We start from the raw sequence: 13,742 nt of genomic DNA on the forward strand, positions 1-13,742 counted from the left end.
ATAAAAGTGAAAATGGGGTTTTGGGCCCCAAGCAAGTGTGGGTGTAAAGGTGGTAGAATTCAAGGATTCCAACCCCAAATTAGAAAGAAATTCTCCTTCAGTCTGAGGGTGGGAGAGGAAAGAAAAGTCTGTGGGTCCCAGAGAAGTGATGACTTTGCTGTAGGTTGGGCAGAGCCAGCACCTAGCAGATAATTGCTTTGTGGTGCCTTTGGTCAGACTGGACTATAGATGCCTCACAAGGGATTCTTATGGTGATAACACAAGGAGCAAACAGCAGATAGGGGCCGGGTGCAGTTAGACAACTACGGATTACGGAGCTCTGACCCCCACACCATGCCTGGACCTAGCCTAACTCTTCAAAGATAACTGAGGTTACATTTTCCCAACTGGGATAAAGCCTTTGGATTCAACAATAAAATTGAATAAAGTAGAATAAAGGAAATAGTGTTTTCTTGTAAACCACAGTTAATAGACTGAGGTTCGCATTTTTATGCTAGTATATAGAGGAGGTTTCTACCACATTTCATTAGAATGAATAAAGAGAAGACTGGGAAATGATCATATTTCATTGTGGAAGGACAGTTTTTCCTTGTAATCTGTCTTCGCTGCTCTCATTTTATGAAGAGCTTGGTCTCTGCTTGCCCTTTTCTCAGTGTAGATTTTTCTTGCAGTTATTTTCTTATTCTGTGTCTCATTTATTCCTATATCTCTTGTTCAGCTTGGTCACATGAAATATTTCTAAGTCTTTCATTCTCCTTCACTGATTGGCTATTGGGGAAGTCCCTTGCTTCTAAGGACTCACGGGATTAACTTCTTTCCCCAGCACTCTCTCCCAGCTCCTCTGCACTCCCCCCAACACCATCCTTTAGGCCCCTCCAAGTTGGCTCCTGCTCAAAGCAGTGTTGTTCAAAATGTGGTCTCCAGACTACCAGTGCCAGCAGCATCTGGAAACTTTATGGAGATGCAAATTCTCAGGCCCAGTCCTGGATTTATTAAGTCAGAAATCCAGGGGTGGAACACAATTATCTGCAGTTTAAAAAGCGCTCCATGTGTTCCAGTGCTCACTCAAGTTTGAGAACCACTGCTCTAAAGAGAAGGACTTTAAGAATGTAGTGTTGAGTGCCACCAAGAAGAAGGATCTGCTGAGTTGTGAAGACTGCTGCTATCCTGTATGAAAAACACATATACTCAAGCACATGATTAAATTTTCAAGCTCTCCTATATGAATTATTATAACCAATTTTCTCTATACTCAAAGCAAAGGTAAATGCTTTGACCTTGTGGACAACTTTTCAGGAGCATCCTAAAATCTAGAAATTTCATTTTATTTATGTATTTTTTTGTTCTCTTTGCCACACTGTCTCAATTAATTGATTTTCTATCATGCCACCTCTATATTTCATTGATAATATGCTGGATGGTAATTGATTGTCTTATAGGAAGCGATTTGGCTTTGCAGAAAGCATGTGGAAAGTTAAGTGGAAATTCTTATGTGAGGTGTTAACATGAACACTATAGGTTTTCTTCTGGTAATTATGTATGCTTTTTAATGAAATTCCTTTTATAAAAGTCTGTGGTAAGATGAAACTCAAGAAACTGAAACCTCAAAAAATTTAATGTTTCCAACCAGAGTCAGCATTGGCCCCCCTTTTTTTTTTTTAGTTTCTGTGCTTATATGAACGCATAGATTTACTTCCTGATCATTTGATTTTTCACTCAGCAGTCTAATGTTAATGAAGTGCCTCATTTTTTCTCAAACAATAAGAATTGATTTTTGTATAGCAAGGGGAAAATATAAATGTAGGTCTTTCTAAGATGACTTTAACCACAGCTAGAAAATTGCTAAGTGTTAGAAATCTCAAATGTGGTATTGTTAGAAAACAAAAGTGCCCAGTTTGCAGTACATTATGTAGAAACCCTACACTGTTTTATAGTCAAACCAAATAAAAATGGTGGCGCATTAAAACTCTATTTTAGCAAACAGGACCATAAATCTCCAAGGTAATACATGCATTTGGAAGAAAACACGGTCAAGTATAAATAGATGGCAAATTGTGATTCCTGAAAATTCCTAAAATTGGAAATTGAAAATAAAATTCCCAGTATGTCAATTTATTATTACTGAAAAAATTCTACTTCCTTAATTTCCCAATAGTAATGAACCCTATTGAAAATGTGCTTAGGGAGGTGTGCCAGTGGTTCAGTGGTAGAATGCTTACCTGCCATGTGGGAGACTCGGGTTCGATTCCTGGCCCACACAACACCCCCCCCCCCCCAAACACATACAAAAAGGCATTTAGGATGCTTCTACCTCTTTTAATCTATTATGAAAAAATTGCATCCTTAGGTTATAAGTAGTTTATTTCTGAGTATGCCCTTTACTTTTGTAGTAGTAACTACCCACTCATAGTCCATTTCCACGCTGATGTGAATAGTATTTTAACTGGTGATGCTGTTTTACATTAATATTCATTGGCTCTCTTTTCTCCCTTCTTTGCCTTGAGGGAAAGATGGTATTTAGGCATCTAACTATTGTTTTAAAACAAGGAATGAATTTGTTGTTCAGGATCAGTGAGAAGATTTACTTTATTATCAGAGTCAGTTTGTTCTGAAGCAGTTTGTCCAAAAGGAAGCCAAGAAAATCAGAAAAAAAAAGAAATACTGTGCGTAAACAAATATACCTAAGGGAAAAATAAGGTGTTTTAAAATGCAGAGCCACTAAGTATTAGATGTTAAATCAGGTTAGATTTCTAATTTGACAATGCTCTTTCCCTCCTCCATCCCCTCTATGCCATTTTATCATCTGGTATATTTGTTTGGAGAATGTGGGCCTTGGTAAATTTAATTTTTTTTTTTTTTTTTGCATGGGCAGGCACTGGGAATCGAACCCAGGTCTCTGGCATGGCAGTCTGCCTGTTGAGCCACCGTGGCCTGCCTAATATATATATTTTTATTCATCTCCTATAGGTGAATAATGGAACTTGGTATATGAGCTATGAACTTGAAGAAGAATTGGCCCCTGGAGATAAAAGAAGGGCAGTTCTCAGAGAGCTAATACTTGAGTGGTAACATGGACGTGGACACAATGAATTATAATGCAAGATAACAATGTGCTTTAGTAAAACTACATTCAGAATTTAGCGGTATCAGTGCATGGACTAAGAGGGAATTCACACTTATTTTTAATAAAAGAGACACCTCCTATAAAAATATTTTATAGATAATGTTTGAAAGGTCCAGATGAAAGGGAAGGTGGTTCCAGAGGAATATCACAGAGGTGGGAAACATGCCTATATAGGAATGCATATGCCATGAATTATGATTATAGAAGATACATTAAAATAAAGAAAGAAAAACAAACAAAATAGGTTACTGAACCAAATTTTAGAGTCACATTTACTGAATATTTTGGCATCTTGTAGACCCAGCCTATATAAAAAGAACTCTGGTCAGTTAGTTGGCTGGAATTATTGTTAAACAAAAGCCCCATAGCTCTCTGTCATGTGCTTCAATTTAGTTTTCCTACCACATTTTTTTTTTCAAGTGAGTCACTAGAACAACATCCTGACCCCACAATATGTTACCAACGAAAGCACATCTTTATTTTTTCTCTGGTTTCTCTTTGCAGCCAAGCAAGGCTTTGGCTGTATTATATTCATCAGCAAGAAATCCCCAAATACCAAGCAGCATACCAGCATCCACATGGGCCGTGGATTCAGGACAGATTTCAAATCCTGGAAGAAAATCTCAATCTCCTCCTCTTTTAAGGCATGCTCTAAAGCAAAAAATGATTTCACTGACCCATGTCAGATTTAACACTTTGTTTCTCAGAAGTAGAAAAGGATCCCATTTGTTGAGGATGGCTGCTTACGGAGCATGAAACAGGAAACTTGCCTTTGCAGTGTGCAGAAACGAGTCTTTGGCCTTTACATAGCCTTGTCTATAACTCTTACAGTCAGCATTTCTGCTGAGGCTTACCTTTGATATTTAAATGTTAAGACTGGATGAAACTGGTTCCCTTTTCCAAGGCAGAACTACTATTCTAGGAGGTCAGTAAACACTATTTACCTTTAGCTGTGGACATTGCCATGATCAAATAATTAGATATGGGTAGTGAACAGGTGAAAGTCCATTTTTTATCCTTATCTAGTGGCCTTGGGTCCAAGCACACAGGCATTTGTGGGGAGTAGGTATTGTCACTGACTTTGACACCAAACTGTAGCAGCACAGATTCTTTCTCGAAGGAGGTCCTGAGCAGCAGTTTAGGGATGAGACAGACAGGAATGACAGATGTTCTAACCAGGAGAGGGTGTGGCTTTGCACACGCATCCACAATCAGCCCTTGAAAAGCTTAGTGCAGCCAGAAGGAGCTTGCACAAGAGCAGATGCAGGCTTTTGTTAAAACAGGAACATTGCTTCCTTATGAATAACAAAGTAAGAAATTCCCTGATTCCTTAGACTGAAGGAAGACATAAATTCTGATTATGTTTTCCATTATTTAAATTTATGTTTTCTGAATACAGAGCCCTATGGTCCAAAATAATTATAGTAGGAAAATAATATCCACAGGTATTCTATTGATATAGTATTTAAATACCTTTCCTCTACAGTATAAGTCAGACTAGGGTGAAAACCCAACATCTGGAGAAAACATCCAAGAATCTTGTAGATTATTTTTTCCTTATACCAATGGTTCTGGCACTATTATACTTGCTATGTCCTTAAAATTTTCCTCACTGTATAAAAAGATCTTTGGTCCTACAGGGGTTTTGTCTTTCACTTTCTCACTTTTAGAAATCACAATTTCCTAATCAATGTTGACAGTTAACGCTTCTTGGAAGTGTTTTGGTTCTTCTAAAATGACTGGAAGGTTTAGATTCTTGAGTTTCACATGGGTATCCATGTGACTACCCCATGGATGGGGTATCCATCATGATTTCCTTCATGATCCTTTTGCATAGAGCTCTGCTCTTCAAATAAGATGGACTTAGGTTCAAATCCTGGGTTTATCATTTACTAATTGTGGGAACTTGGGTGACTTAGTTTTGGGAGACAATCTCCATGGTTCTCTTATGTTTTTCCACATCTTGCAAGCAGAGGCACTGGCTGTCTTTGTTCCAGACTATCTTTGTAAATATGTTTGTATCATGAACAGCCTTTGAAGACAGTGATGTCCTTCCAAAGAAAAGGACAGATTTGCTTGCAGCCTTGGATGAGACTGTGCCTTCCTCCAAAACAAGATAAAATAAAATTCCTATAACACAATCCACTGAGATACAGGTATTACCTGACTATTTTTGTTGCTCTGTGGGAATTGGGATTTGGAAAACTGGCAAAAAAAAAAAATGCTGATATTCTGGCTGCTGCTATTGCTGTGAGTATTTAAGTTCATTGTCTCTGACTCAGGAGTCTTGTGTATTCTGCCAGCATTGATGAAATTGTAACAAGTTAACTTCTTAGGTTATAAGTAGGGTAAAATATCAACTTCTTAAAAGTTCTTTTTTTTTTTTTCTTTAAATTCATGAGGATTTAGTAGGAAAAAACTGTAGCATTTTAACAAGATACATATGAAATTTAAACAAGATACATATATATATAAATATACAGCATGTTTTATACATACATAGATATGTATACATGTATCTATATAATATAAATAGTTCATTTATATATGCGTATTTATTAGTAAAAATGAAATTATATGGCACATATTTGTACAAAGATGCTGGGTTTTTCCCCTAGGCATTTTATTGAAGTTTCTTAGGAAATTGTCATTTGATTCAGAGTAAGCAGTTCATTATGGGGAGTGTGTTAAGAACCTATTGCAGCTTAAAATTTCTACATCTCATTTAGAATTTATCCAAGCTATTTGTTTGTCCTTTTTTTTTTCTTTACCTCTGGCTTCTCTTCTTTTTATCTTTAATGCAATTTTGAGATATATTCACATGCCATGTAATTATCTAAAGTGTACAATCAGTGGTTCAGAGTTTCATACAGTTGTGCATTCATCACCACAATCAATTTTTGATCATTTTCATTACTCAAAAAAAAAAAAAATAGATATGAGAATAAAAGTAAAAGTAAAATGAAAAAGAATACCTAAAACATCTAATGTCCTTTATCCCCCTTGGTATTTGTTTTTTGTCTTTATTTTCTTTCCACTCACCTGTCCACACATTGGATAAAGGGAGTGTCAGCCACAAGGTTTTCACAATCAAATGGGCACACTATAAAAGCGATATAGTTATATCTATTAAAGATAGTACTGACAGGATTGTTGTGAGGGCAATGAGCAAATTAAAAATCTCATACTAAGGATTCAAGAAATATTTTCTATTGTTATTTTTTATGTGATACTTCATCTTCCACCTCAAATAAACTTCGGTATAGTCTTATGTTTGAAGAAAACTCTCCAATATTCTATTAAGAGATACACAATTTCAAGGTATCCCTTTCCAAATATAATTTCTTTTGGGGTAATTTTTTCATCTATGAATTTCACACTTTTACCTATTTATTTAGGCAATTTTACAGTGTAATTTTATATAGACTATTGGATGGGTCTAATGTAGAAGTCAACACTTAAACATAGAAAATAATTTCCTCTGTTTACTTCCATGGAGTGAAACTAAGAAAATGAGACTTGTAGAGCAACTTTTTTGGTTTTGTTTGGCTTATGATTAAAATTTTAACTTCTCAAGTATTTTGCCTTTATTACTCAAAAGAATTGAGTGAAGGCACAAAGGAGAAGTTGGTTTTAACTACCATGTCAGCATGATTATATGAGAGCCTGTATGTGTGGGTTTATAAAGGTATATGATTGCTGTTCTTGGCAAATGGAGACAAAAGAGATGTAATTTGCAGATATGATTATGTTACTCTATTTCTTAGTGCACCTGTGGATCCTTCTTACCTACAGGACAATGTAGTCATGATGTCTTGGCCTAGATTTACAGCCTCTTCCAATCTGTTCAGCTTCATCATCATTATATCTGTTTTAACTCCTTAAATTCCTCTTGGGTTCTTAAATACTATGCCATTTTCCTCCCTGCATAACTTTTACATTTATCTTTCCCCTTGTCTAGTATATGTGTCCTTTCCTTTTCTACCTAATACAGTCCCATTCGTTCCTCAAGGGTCAGTTCAAGATCTCTCTTCTCTGTCAGCCTCCCTTTTAATCCAGTTAAGATTGACTGACCCTTCTTATACTAATTCCTACTCTTCCTAAAATCACTATTCTTACCCTTAAATAATTTCCTTGTATTTATTTGGATATGGTTTATTTTACCTAAATGATGGTTAGTTGTTTGAGGAGCACTCATTTATTGCGAATTCTCTGCCACAAACAGTGCCTGGCAGATTTTTTTTTTTTTCTTTTTCTTTTTGTTGTTATCAGTGGGATTTCAAAAAGCTAGTCAGCTTTTTTGAGATTCAAGTCTGAAATTTGTTTTAGTGACATTTGGTTTAATGTCACTGTTTCTCAATACTGGTTGCTTATTGGAATCATATGGAGAACTTTGAAAAAATACTATTGACTGAACCCAAAGATACTGATGCCTGAACCTTATCTCTAGATATTTGGATTTAATTGGTTTTGAGTGGGGTCTAGGGTTTGATAAGAATAACAGCAAGCACTTACATACTGCTTACTATATACCAGGCATTGTTGTAAGCACTTCATTTATATTAATGTGTATGCATTTTCATTTTATAATCTTGAAAGCCAAGGTCAAGAGTCACTCCAGTCTGTCTAAATGGGAGTAAAATGTCATCATTGAAGTCAAAGTAAAATAATGACACATTATGATAGCACTAAGCTAGATTATTTTAGCAGAGCCCATTATTTTTTTGTTGCTTTGTCTTGTTCTTAATTAAATTGGGGAGTAAAGAAGGAATCCCAGTTTGTAGAGTGTGATGAGTTGTGGTTAAACCAGAAATAATTTTAAGTGACTGGAGGAAGAATTCAGTTTACTGAAGGAGATGTTAAACATTGAGTCTCTTTTCTAGTTTAAGGTTCAGTTCTCAAGAGACAGCACTTTATTAAGCAATTTGCCATAGGAAATTGTCTCTGCTCACTGGAACTTTTCACTTTTGAAAGGGAAGGGCTAATTTGACCTGACATATTTCTAGTTATTTAAAGGAAATGTAACATCTGGAAAAAAAGAGAGACTGATGATTTCAGCAAAGCAATATTATAAGAACTTTGCTGAAAAATGATCCTAGGTTAAAATAGTAAGTTTAGAATATCAATAAGGGGTTTTATGTATAGTATTTATTATGAAGGCATGCAAAAAAATATAAAAATATTGTCTTTGCATTAAATGTATCTTTCTAGTTTTTTTATAGAACATTATTAATATAGTTCAGGCCATCCTCAGTATTGCTCACAGGTTCCTCACTAGCCTCTTCTTTCCTTAATTAGAGAAGTTGTGGGTTTACAGAACAATCATGCATAAAAAACAGGATATCCATATACCACCCTATTATTAACACTTTGCATTGGTAGTGCATTTGTCAAAATTGATGAAAGTGCATTTTTATACTAGTATTATTAACTATAGTCCATGGTTTAATTTGGGGTACACAGTTTGTGTTGTGTAATTCCATAGATATTTATTCTTAATACTTATTCTAGTACCAGATATATAACCTGACCATAATGGAATGAACTAAAAATCAATAATAGAGGGAGAAAAAGAAAATTAATAGATGTGATAAATATGTGGAAATTAAACAATATACTCTTAACCAATGAGTTAAAGATGAAAACACAAGGGAAATAAGGCAATATCTTGAGACTAATATGAAAATGAAATACAGCAGTACTAAAACTTATAGGATGCTGCAAAGACAGTGTGGAGAGGGAAAATTATACTTCTAAGTGCTTCCATTCAGAAACAAGAAAGATTTCAAATCAGATACCTAACTTCAAAACTGAAAGAACTTGAAAAAGTGCAAATGAAACCCAAAGTGAGCAGAAGGAAGTAAATAACAAAGATGAGAGCAGAGAAAAATGAAATAGAGAATTTTAAAAAACACGCACACAATAGAGAGAATCAATAAAACCAAAAGTTCATTCTTTGTAAAGATCAATAAAATTGCCAAACGTTTAGCTAGATTGGTGAAGAAAAAGGAGAGAATAGACAAATAACTAAAATCAGAAATGAAAAGAGGAACACTAATCACCTCATTGAAATAAAAAGGACTATAAACGGTAACATGAACAGCTCTATACTAACAAATTAAATAGCCTAGATGAAATTGACAAGTTTCTAGAAACACCCAAAATACCTACACTGACTCAAGAAGAAATAGAAAATGTCCACAACCAATAACTTGTAAAGAGTGAATCGACAATGAAAAACCTCCCAACAAAGAAAAGCCCCAGACCAGATGGCTTCACAGGAGAATTTTACCAAGCATTATAAGAAGAATTAACACTAATCCTGCGCAAATTATTACAAAAATTTAAAGAGGGGCAGCACTCCCTAATTTATTCTACAAGACTGTGGTGGTTAAAATCTGTATGTACCTCAGAAAAAAACCATATTCTTAAATCTCATCGATTCCAGTGGTATGGACCCATTGTAAGTAAGACCTTTTGATGAGGACACTTCAGTTAAGGTATGGCTCACCTCTTTCAGGATGGGTCTTTGTTCTATTAATGGAATCCTTTATAAATGGAATAATTACAGAAAGAGAAAGAAAAAAAAAAGTCGCAGAAGCAAGGAGCTGAAATTAGTGAAACCCAGAAGAGAAGAGAGAGACCAGCAGATGCTACTAAGTGCCTTACTACATGGCAGAGGAGCCAAGAATCACTGACAGCTGGTCTCTGGGCTTCTTGGATTTGCATACCCATATCTTCTGCTATGTATGGGAAGTTTTCTGTCATTATTTCTTTGAATGTCCTTTCTTCCCCTTTCTCTCTTTTCCTTATGGGTCCCCCATAATGCATATCTTGGTATGCTTGATGTTTTAGAAGTCTCTTAGGTGATTTCCCTTTTTAATAATTCGTTTTCCTTTCTGCTCCTCAGCCTGTTTCACTTTAATTGCTTTGTCTCAACTTTGTGATTCTTTCTTCTGCCAATACCAATCAGTTGTTGAAACCCTCCTAGGATTTTTTTTCATTTTAGTTATTGTGGTCTTCAACTCCAATAGTTCGGTTATGGTTTATTTTAAAAATTTCTATTTCTCTATCAATAACTGAGATGTCTGTTTCTCGCATTTGTAACCAGGTGATCATATGGCAGAGATTTTCTTGACTGCCAGCCCTCCTAACAGGACATTCCACCCAAGTTGAATGTAAAGTACAGGTTCCTTCCTGTCTTTTCTTGGCCTCTGTCTTGTTCTGGGCTTGTGTCTCCTAGTGGCCTTAGGAGATCCCCATTCCTGGTGATTTGAATGTCCCCTCTACTTCCATTGAGTCAGATCTTTTCCCTCTCTTGGGTGTTCCACTTGTGGACTTAAAACAAGAAAGCCTTTGTCCCAGGCCATCTTCATCAGTGGTTTCTTACATTGCATTCATTGTGTCAAGTTGCTTTTGCCTTCACAGTAAATTTCAGGAGTAGGGGCACCCTGAAGAGGAGTTTCCCATATTAGTTTTACCAGTCAGAGCAAGGCCAGGGACTCACAAGGGAGCACCACTCAGCTGCAAACTGCTGTGGGGAGGAGAAGAGATTAGGGCCAGACTGGGCTCCAGGAGCTTCTTCTATGGCTCCCCAAAGCTGCTATTTTCTTGACTTGGAAACTGCCCAGCCAATACAGCTCTTCAATCCTCTACAGCTCTGAGGAAGCCTACTGTCTTTAAGTCTTCTCCACTGTGTTTGACCTGGATGGGTGTAACAAAGGCTGCCCTTATAGCCAGGCCCCAGGTTGCCATTAAATGCAGTGATTAGTGATCTGGCTACATCCCTCCTTTCCCCATCTTAGGAACTGGATTTTTATGTCTTTTTCTGGTATCAGCAAGCTATGTCAGAGGCCGAACCCTACTGCTTTGTGATGTGGGAGTGGGGAACGGGCAACAGAAACTGCATTAAGGAGAAAGCAACAGTCTTTTTCTCCTGCTGTTCCCTAGATGCAATAGACTGTTCTACTGGACTGTGGAGTTTCAAAATAGTTGGTTCATACTGTTCCTGCCTGTTTAATAGTTCTCATGAAGGGACTGATTCCTGAAGCTTCCTAATCTACCATCTTCCCACAAGCTTCTAACCCTCACTAGTCTTTCTGCTGCGTCTCTCTCCCCTCCCATCTGTTATTCCCCCCTGCAAATTATCTCTCATCACATGCCCAGCTGTACATGGACAATTAACCTCACTGAGGCAGAAAAGACTTGGCACTGAGTCTTAAATAGACCTGCCTACTTTGTTGTACAAGGAGTAGGGAAAGACCCTTGCAAAACCCAGTATCTGCAGGAGAGGGAAACAGGAAGTAGGGAATAACTGTAGGCCAACCAGTGAGTATCAAGGAGAGCTAACTCAGGGATCCAGAAGAGCATGGCCGTGTAGAAGCCAGATCAAGAAATACTGAAAGATGCACTCAGGCACTGAGAGAGAAATTGTGCCTGTCAGAGCAAGCCCTGGCCATAGAATTTGGATTCTATTTCCTGTGGAGAATCAGGACAGTTTCAAAGAGTCTCAGCCCTGTTACGTCAGTAGTATCTGTAGGCCTATTAATAAAGGGAAAAAGCCAGGGCTTGGTTTCTAGAATTTGGAATACGTTAGATATGGTCTTAAAAATAAAAGCAGCCAGTTATTAGCACTCAGGGGAAAAAGAAACTGAAGAGCACATGAATCACAACAGTGACTGTATCCTAGATCTCCTAGATCTCCAAATCAGAGAGCTCCTTATTAGACCAGATTCCACTGGTAGGTAATGAAAGTCAAGTACTTAGGGTGTGTGAGGATTGATGTGAAGTTTGAATCAAAATATTTCCTTAATGCCTAATCTGATCTCATTCTGATCCCTTCTTCAATGACTTCTATTACTCACAGAACAAGTCATTCTCATTAATCTGACATACAATGCCCTCTATGATTTCATGCCAACTGTTTTTTCTTATTCCTGACTTCTTACCATGTCTCTTTCCCCAACCCCTTAACCTATTTGCCCTGTACAGAACTTACAACTCCATAATTCAGAACTAATTAAACTGTTTTCACTTGTCTTAACATAGCTTATACTTTTCTGACAATGCATTTCTTCAGATTTTTTTGCTCATATCCACCCATTCTATAGAAACCATTCCCTGATACCAAATATTGGCAGTAATCTCTTCTTTCTCTCTTTTTTCTCCTCAACCATTAAGAGACATTTTCTAGCAAATAACCATGTTGATCTGATTCACCATACTACCTCCTCCTATCAAGCCTAGCCACTGGGAGAGACAAAAGTATAGGTTTAAATGATTCAAATTGTAAATATATTTTTAAATTGCATTAACTGTCTACATTTTGGGTTTTTGTACACTTCATTGAATTCTAAGGGAAAACACCATATTCTTTTTGGGTGAAGCATGCAGCCTCATCAGCAGACTTAGGAGTAATTTTGAAAATTCAGATTTTAAGAATTTCAAGGTTTAGTTGCATTGTATGTATATTTATATTATATATTTATTACATTATATAATATACACAGATATTTGTCTGCATTTACATGATATTCAGAAAGTGAAAAATCATAGCATCATTTTTTATGAGCTTAGAAGTTAAATGATTCAGTAATTGGCCTAATCATTGCCTTTTACCATTAGTATTGATAATAGCAACTACTGAATGATTGTGTATTCATGAAAATGATCAGTATTCAAAACTGGTTCATAATATAATATAGACAATGGCTCTCAACTCGGGGTGATTATGACCCCTTACCCCATGTTTTTGGGGACAACTGATTTTGGGTTATCACAACTGGGTTGGGAGTACTACTGGCATTTAGTAGATTGTAGTCAGAGATGCTGCTAAACATCCTAGAATGCACAGGACAGTTCCTGACAACAAAGAATTCTTGTCTAAAGTGTTAATGCTGAGGCTGGGAAACCAGGTACAGGCCCAGGCTGATGTTTGTTCTTTTGAAATGAACTTACACATATATATGCTAAATTCAGTGATAGTGTTATCCACAGAGATATGTCAGTTTCAGAAAGTAAAGTTAATCAAAGTAGAAATGATAGAAAACACAATTAAGATGTAGACCTTTCAGAGATTATGGATTCTTCTTATTACATTGAAATTTATTGTTTTAACTTTTGTTTAAATGGGTAAGCCCTATCCTGGGTCAAAGAAATAGTTTAACGTTAAGGCTTTCCTGGTAGTCTATAAATTGTGATTGATTTTGATTTGATTTCACGTGTAGTTAAGTTATATGTTTCCATGGTCTCAGTGAATTTCAGGTTTTGCGTCATGCAGTAATATTGTTAAATGGAGGGATTGAAATAAGGGGAATATTCTGATAATCAGATGTAACTTTGGGAGTGTCTCTTCTCTTTTTAAACTTTATATAGATTGGGTTGCTTATAATTTATAGAAAATTATTTATTACTCAAATGATTTAAGAAGGAACTCTGGAAGTTGAGGTAGTGTGTGCTTCAAGACCAAGGCCAAAACTCTACTCTGCTATTTGCTTTTACTGTTTATTGGGCCTTTTCCAAAGAACCAGATGGATAAGCAGGGCACATATGGTGTATGAACTAGCTGGGTCTCCCAGCACGCCTGATTGCTGTGGACTCTGTGGCCTGCTGTTATGCT

General features: G+C 36.5%; 1 long non-coding RNA gene across 15 annotated transcripts in view; it reads left to right on the forward strand.

Annotated features, from left to right (window-relative positions):
- Nucleotides 1-13,742, forward strand: part of LOC143684898 (uncharacterized) — a 391,441-nt gene that overhangs the window by 70,514 nt on the left and 307,185 nt on the right. Inside the window, exon 5 of one of the 15 annotated variants that reach the window (XR_013176254.1) lies at nt 2,968-3,217. The exons of the other annotated variants lie outside the window; for them this stretch is intronic. This is a non-coding gene — a long non-coding RNA (uncharacterized LOC143684898). Of the gene's footprint in view, nt 1-2,967; nt 3,218-13,742 lie in introns of those variants that run through there. 15 annotated transcript variants of the gene reach the window in all.

The sequence above is a fragment of the Tamandua tetradactyla genome, chromosome 5 (genome assembly GCF_023851605.1).
Source record: "Tamandua tetradactyla isolate mTamTet1 chromosome 5, mTamTet1.pri, whole genome shotgun sequence".
Lineage (NCBI taxonomy): Eukaryota > Metazoa > Chordata > Mammalia > Pilosa > Myrmecophagidae > Tamandua > Tamandua tetradactyla.